This window comes from Physeter macrocephalus, chromosome 21, assembly GCF_002837175.3.
Source record: "Physeter macrocephalus isolate SW-GA chromosome 21, ASM283717v5, whole genome shotgun sequence".
NCBI classification, from domain to species: Eukaryota; Metazoa; Chordata; class Mammalia; order Artiodactyla; family Physeteridae; genus Physeter; species Physeter macrocephalus.
Window position 1 is genome coordinate 121153389 of NC_041234.1, and position 7791 is coordinate 121161179.

At 52.3% G+C, this 7791-nt stretch overlaps 1 pseudogene; it reads left to right on the top strand.

The window, feature by feature from the left end:
- The first annotated feature begins 4284 nt into the window (after positions 1-4284).
- LOC102983104 (olfactory receptor 10V1-like) lies at positions 4285-5897 on the top strand (annotated as a pseudogene).
- The last annotated feature ends 1894 nt before the right edge of the window (positions 5898-7791 follow it).

Consider the following 7791-nt stretch of genomic DNA (forward strand, 5'->3'; position numbering starts at 1 on the left):
TCTAGTTTCCCATCTGCAGCCTTTGACACATCTCCCTTGACATGTTTTTCAACCTAAATACCAGCTTTATTACTGATAAAACGGATTGGGGTACTTCCCTGGTGGTGCAGTGGTTAAGACTCCGAGTTCCCAATGCAGTTCCATCCCTGGTCGGGGAACTGGATCCCACATGCCGCAACTAAGGAGTTCGTATGCCACAACTAAGGAGTCTGCACGCCGCAACTAACTCCCACGTGCCGTGGAGCAGCTAAGCCCGTGCGCCACAACTACTGAGCCTGCGCTCCAGGGCCCGCGAGCCACAACTACTGAAGCCCGCGCGCCTAGAGCCCGTGCTCCGCAACAAGAGAAGCCACCGCAATGAGAAGCCCGCGCACCGCAGCGAAGAGTAGCCCCCGCTCGCCGCAGCTAGAGAAAGCCCGCGCGCAGCAACGAAGACCCAACGCAGCCAAAAATAAAGAAATTAAATAAATTTTTTAAAAATGAGGTCCTCGTCTCACAATGATTAGTGTCCTTATAAGAGGACACCTGAGAGCGTACGCACCCTCTCTCTCTCTCTCTCCCCATGTGCACTGAGGAAAGGCCACAAGAGGGTATAGAAGGCGGTCGTCTACAAGGCATAGAGTCCACCAGAAGCCAAATTTGCTGGCACCTTGATCGTGGACTTCTAGCCTCCAAAACTGTCAGAAAGTACATTTGTGTTGTTTAAGTCACCCAGTGTGGATCGGGGAATCAGTATTTTGTTACAGAATCTTGAGCATACTTGGCTTTATCCAAGGGAAAAATAAACCTCCCGTATCTTTATGACAGGAGCTAGTTTTGCAATCTGGAGCCAGGTGCTCCCTGAAGTTAGGTTTCTACCCTCCCACAGAAACTGGGAGAAAGAGGTGCTATCTTGCTTGATGTTTACATTGCAAAGAGATGTTTCTTAGGTCCTGGAAAAAGACATTTCTGGGTTGTAAAGCTGACAAGAGACTTTTTTAGCCTTTAAAAATATAGACATACTTTCAAAGAGACAGAGAAAGAACTTACAAGTTTTCTAAAGTAAATGATTTAAGAAAAAGGAGGGGGCCCACCTCTCCCCTTATTTTCAACAGAGAATTAAACCTCCTATGTTTTTTAACATCTTTATTGGAGTATAACTGCTTTACAATGTTGTGTTAGTTTCTGCTGTATGACAAAGTGAATCAGCTCTACGTGTACATATATCCCCATATCCCGTCCCTCTTGCGTCTCCCTCCCACTCTTTCACTTCCCCCTCCCCGTGTCTTCCAAGTCCATTTTCTACATCTCCGTCTTTATTCCTGTCCTGCCCCTAGGTTCGTCAAGCCTCTTTTTCGATTTTACTGCTTCTCTGCATGCCTGGTAAATTTAGATTGGCTATCAGACATTATGATTTCACCTTGGATGCTGGACACTTTTTGTACTCCTAAACATATTCATGAGCTTTGTTCTGGGGTGTTGTGAAGTGACTTGGAAACAGTTTGAACATTTGATACTTGCTCTGAAGATCTGCTGCGTGGGACCAGAGCAGCTTTCAGTGTAGGAGTCATTTTTTTCCCACACTACTGAAGTGAGAGCGCTCTGAGCTCTCTGCTCAAGGCCTCCTGAAACTATGAGGTTTGCATTCTGACCGGTGGGGACAGCCCCCAGTCCGTGTCCTGCCTGAGCGCTGGGCAGTTACCTTTTATCCTTTCCAGTGGTCCTTTCCTTGGCCTCACATAGTTTCCTCGCACGCTTGTGGAGTGTTTCAAGGGGGAGGGTAAGTCTGATTCCTGTTACTCCTTATTCCTGGACGCATAGTCTGCCACTGTAGAACCCGGAGAGCTCTGGTGTTAGGGGCTGGAGGGAGAGAGATGCCGTCGATGGTGAGTGGTGGCAGTCATGACAATGGCGGCAGTGAAGGCGTTGATGAAAAATATCACCTGACAGCAGGCGGCAGCTGTAGTGACTACATCAAGATCTGTCTCTTTTCTTTTCTTTTCTTTTCTTTTCCTTCCTTCCTTCCTGTCTCTTTCTTTCTGCTTCTCTTTTCCCCTTCCTTCCCTTCTCCTTCTTTTCTTTCTTCCTTCCTTCCGACCTTTCTTCCTCCTTCTCCGTGTCCCTCTCGTTCCCTTCCTCTCTTTCTTGCTCCTGCGTCCTTTTGTCTTTCTATCTTGATTCGTTTTTTTTTAGAGGTTAATTACTAATGAATAGAATTCAGCTCTTTTATAACACTACCCACCCTGCTTCCTCCCTCATTCTTCCATTGTAGTTCTATTAGATTCTGTTCATTTCTGAGAGTTGGGATATTTAGTAAAAGTATAACACATGGACGTTCGGGGCGACATCACCAACAAATGGCAAGTGAGGAACTCCAGGGCTCCATTCCTCCACACATGCAACTAATCAGCTGGAAAACACTGTCAGAATCAACATTTAGAGAACTCTAGAATCTAGTAAAAAAAAAAATGCACCACTAGGGAAAAGGTTGATGAAGAAAGAAGTTGCTGATTTGTGAGAGGAGAGTGCTATGGCGTTTTAAATTGCCCACCTAACAGCACCCAACAGCCAAATCAGCGGCGGGCTGGAGACAGCTGCCGGCACACCTGGCGCAGGTTGCCAACGCCATCATATTCACTGCTCCCTTCTGCCCCCAAGAGGAGGAATTTATACCGGATCTGCGCAACAGGGATGGGAGTCTAGGCGGACAGCTTCAAATTCTGCCCACCACAGGGAAGGACTCGAGAAAGGGGATGTGTCTGTGAATTAAAATTGCTGCCTTTTATGCTTCTGCATCACGGAATTTTTTTACGGTGGGCACTTGTCAGTTTTCAAATTAAAAACCAATGAAGACGGGCTTCCCTGGTGGCGCAGTGGTTGAGAGCCCGCCTGCCAATGCAGGGGACACGGGTTCGAGCCCTGGTCCGGGAAGATCCCACATGCCGCGGAGCAACTAAGCCCGTGCGCCACAGCTACCGAGCCCGCGAGCCACAACTATTTTCCTTCCTTCCTTCCTGTCTCTTTCTTTCTGCTTCTCTTTTCCCCTTCCTTCCCTTCTCCTTCTTTTCTTTCTTCCTTCCTTCCGACCTTTCTTCCTCCTTCTCCGTGTCCCTCTCGTTCCCTTCCTCTCTTTCTTGCTCCTGCGTCCTTTTGTCTTTCTATCTTGATTCGTTTTTTTTTAGAGGTTAATTACTAATGAATAGAATTCAGCTCTTTTATAACACTACCCACCCTGCTTCCTCCCTCATTCTTCCATTGTAGTTCTATTAGATTCTGTTCATTTCTGAGAGTTGGGATATTTAGTAAAAGTATAACACATGGACGTTCGGGGCGACATCACCAACAAATGGCAAGTGAGGAACTCCAGGGCTCCATTCCTCCACACATGCAACTAATCAGCTGGAAAACACTGTCAGAATCAACATTTAGAGAACTCTAGAATCTAGTAAAAAAAAAAATGCACCACTAGGGAAAAGGTTGATGAAGAAAGAAGTTGCTGATTTGTGAGAGGAGAGTGCTATGGCGTTTTAAATTGCCCACCTAACAGCACCCAACAGCCAAATCAGCGGCGGGCTGGAGACAGCTGCCGGCACACCTGGCGCAGGTTGCCAACGCCATCATATTCACTGCTCCCTTCTGCCCCCAAGAGGAGGAATTTATACCGGATCTGCGCAACAGGGATGGGAGTCTAGGCGGACAGCTTCAAATTCTGCCCACCACAGGGAAGGACTCGAGAAAGGGGATGTGTCTGTGAATTAAAATTGCTGCCTTTTATGCTTCTGCATCACGGAATTTTTTTACGGTGGGCACTTGTCAGTTTTCAAATTAAAAACCAATGAAGACGGGCTTCCCTGGTGGCGCAGTGGTTGAGAGCCCGCCTGCCAATGCAGGGGACACGGGTTCGAGCCCTGGTCCGGGAAGATCCCACATGCCGCGGAGCAACTAAGCCCGTGCGCCACAGCTACCGAGCCCGCGAGCCACAACTACTGAGCCCGCATTATACGACTACTGAAGCCCTTGTGCCTGGAGCCCGTGCTCCGCAACGAGAGAAGCCACCGCAGTGAGAAGCCCGCGCACCGCAACGAAGAGTAGCCCCCGCTCGCCGCAACTAGAGAAAAACCCACGCACAGCAACGAAGACCCAACGCAGCCAAAAATAAAGAAATTTTTTAAAAAACACCCCCAAAACCCAATGAAGGTAAGACTGCATATGTGTATACACATCCGTATCAGGAATCGTGGACAGTAAGGACTCATTGAACAGTGTCAGGCAGGGGATCAGGAAAGAATGCGTTCCAGGTGGTCCATGCCACGTGGCAGCGTTCCCTACTCCTTCTGGCTCTATATCGGCCGTCGTCCCCAGCATGCTGGCCCATCTCCTGTCCGGGAGCCAGCGGATGCCCTTCCTGGGCGCTTCCTGGGCTGCGCCCTGCATCTCTTCAGCGCCCTGGGCAGAGCGGAGTGTTTCCTCCTGGCTGCGATGGCCTACGACCGCTTTGTGGCCATCCGCAAGCCCCTGCATTACGCACTCATCGTCGCCAGGCCCGTGTCTGCAGATGCTGGCTCTGGCGTGAGTCAGCGGATTCGCGCTCTCCTTCACCCTCACCACACCGACAGGCCTCTTACCCTTTGGTCAGTCTCACGAGGTCAGCCATTTCTTCTGTGACATCTCCGCTGCGCTACTCCTGGCCTGCTCGGCCACACGCGGGCCAGTGAGGTCGCAGTCGCCTGCGGGTTCCCTATCGCTGCCATCCTCAGAATCCGCTCGGCTGAGGGTGGGAGCAAGGCCTTCTCCACCTGGGCTGGGCGCCCGCTGGGCTCCCTCCTGCACTACGGCTGCGCAATATTCATCTACATTCGCCCCAAGTCATGCCACGCCCCAGAACAGGACAAAATCGTGTCCTTCATCTACACCGATGTCACTCCCATGCTCTACCCTATATGATCTAGAGTCTGAGGAACAAGGAAGTCAAGGGGGCCCTCAGGAGACTCCTGGAGAGCCACAACCAGACGAGGCTGGCGGTCCAATGCAAGGGGAGGGGGAAGAGGGGCTCCACGTGCAAGAGCCCAGTCGGTCGTGACAGTGCAGCCCTCGCAGCTCCGCGCCTCCCCCTGAGGGCTGCGCTGCGGGTCTGCGGGTGCCTGGACCTTACCGCCCCCTTTCCCGCCGTCACAGGTGGAACAAACCCTAACGCTTTCCGAGATGGAGCAGCTCGGGGGGGTCAGTGAACGGTTCGCTAGAAGTGCAAGGAGCTAGCTCCCAAGTCCCAGTGCGGTAAAGGCAAGGGGGGAAAGGCAGAGCCAGCCCAGGAGCTGTAAGCCACCGCACCGTCCTCCTGTGCACCCTCCTCTCCGACGCCTTTGCCGACCTCCCCGCTTCCAGCCTCTGGGCCAGCTGGCTCCTCCTCGTCCCGCGATGGGTTAAAGGAGTGCTCGCTCCTCGCGGCCTTGGGGAGTGCCGTGTGCTCACTCGTTACCTAGGACCGAAGTGCTTTGCTTGCTCCCCGCCTGGCCTAGAGGCTCCTTGGAGGCGAGAACTGTGATTAGCCTGTCACCCCGGCACCAGGCGCATAACAGGTGCTCAATAAGCGCTAACTGCGTGCTGGTTCCCCGTGAGCTCTGCCACAGGGACAGCTTCAGACTCTGGTTGCTAACGGAACGAAAGCCTTCACCACTCTGCTGAGCCTCTGTGAGTCAGGGACTCAGGCCCAGCATTATGATCTCAAGAAAAGTGTTTGCTGACCCCACTTCCACCCCACAGGCTGGGCGAAGTGCCATGGATCCCTGCATCGTAGCACTTAGCGGCAAATAATTCTTGAATGAAAGAATGAGCCCTTTGTGGGTACCAGGCACTGCACGTGGCACTGGGGATACAACAAAGCACAAGACACAAAAGAGCTCACAAATTAGGCCGGGGAGTTGAGCACCTTATTTAAAAGACTAAAATAAAGCAAATTATTTTAAAACTATACAATGGTTATGAGCTATTCTTTCATAGGAAGGAGTGATTCACCCACCACCAAGCCTAGGAACACCCACATGCTGTTGAAAAGGGCCAGGAAGGAAAGGGTCTGGGTCCTCGATGACCCTTCATTGGGAAACCCAACCACCACCAGGATCACCTCCCTCTAGCCTTCGTGCTGTCAACAATACACTTTCTCATAGCTTAAACCCCCAAAACCTCCCTCACCAAACCCCAACCTTGCCTCCTCTCCTCAATTCATGGCTCCCACCACCTCCCTCATCATTCCTAGACGATGACCCCATCTCCTGCCACAGAGGGGCCCTCAGAGACACCAGAGGGGCACCCCTCAATGGCGGTGGCAGATCTTGGAGGGCAGGAACCATGTGGGTAATTTTTCCTCGTGTCCAGCCCTACTTGCTCTCTGGCCTGTGCCCTCAGACCTAGGAAAGGTCGGAGCCTGGAGGGGCGGGGGGGGGGTGCCATTATGAGGTCCTTGCAGGGGAACCCAGATGGCGACTCCAGGTTGATCAAAGTGAAGGCGGGGTGATCACTAGCTTCAGTGTATGTGGAGAGAGAACTGACGTGAAAGTCAGGGAGACGGTGACCCAAAAACCAGTAGCTGCTCGTTGCCGACGACATCCCGTTGCAACCCTACGCGGGCCCTGTGCCTCAGGGCCATGTGATACCCTTACGAAAGGGGTGCACGGGCACCCCTTTATTTGGACAAGCTTAGAGGGGTGCCTCCTCTTTGATCTCTTCAAGAAATATTATTTTCACTACTCTCACCCCTAAATCCTTCCTTATTTTCAAAATAAACTAGTGAAATGTTGACAAGTATTGAAGCTGGGTGAAAGGTAGGTGGATTTTTAAAAATACCATCCTCTCTCGTGTGTACGTGTGAAATGTCCATAATAAAGACGTTAGAAAAGTCAAGGCACTGACTGGTCTCCCACCCTCGCCATTTATCGAAACCCCGCTCTTCCTTGAAGGCGCAGCTCAGATGCCTCTTAGTCCCCGACCCCTTTTTAATGAGCGCCTCGGTCGAGTTCGCACTTAAGGCAAGGGAATGTTGCTGACAGGAGAACAGCCTCGGGTTCCCATCCACCACGGCCTTGCTGTGTGCGCACAGCACCAAGCCACGTGTTCCTGTGCACATGCGCACCCACACGACAGACTCACACACTCGACAGCTTGAAGCTTCTGTTTTGCCTATGAAAATGAGATCTATAAATTCACACTCCTTGGCCGGGGCAGAGGTGTACGAGGGGCTGAAAGGCATGGGGCGTGGCAGAGAGAGGGACGTTGGGGTGTTTCTCTTAGAAATATACAAGCAGAAATCTCAAGTTTTTATAAAATGTGCAAAATACAAGCCTCGTTTGCCCACAGGCACAATTTACACCTGGTATTCACCTCGGCTGAGAACTAGAGACCTACGTCTATACCCTACGTACTCACGCACACATGCACTCAAGCTCACACAACTGATATTGGCGGCAATGGGCTCAGGAACGGAAGGTTCCCTTGCTGGCTGGCTCTAAGCTTCTAGAGTAGGGATGGGGAGAGGCGTCTAGCCCAGCTGAAAGGTTCGCCGTGGCTCTGCCGCCCCTCCCTCGCCTGCCCCCCCCCGCTCTCCAGTCCCCCGTTCCCCGAGCTGCCCCTGCTGCCCCTGGGGTGAGGGGCCACCCGAGGGTATGCTGGGCAGAGCCTGGAGAGAGGCGGGCAGAGCCCGGTGGGGTCAGGTGAGACGTGACCGTAGCGGGCACTGGAGGGCAGGCGGCAGGGCCTGGGAAGCAGCGTGTGCACCAGCTTGGTTAAGGGGTGGGGGGTGCGGGGTGGGGGGTGTGGGAG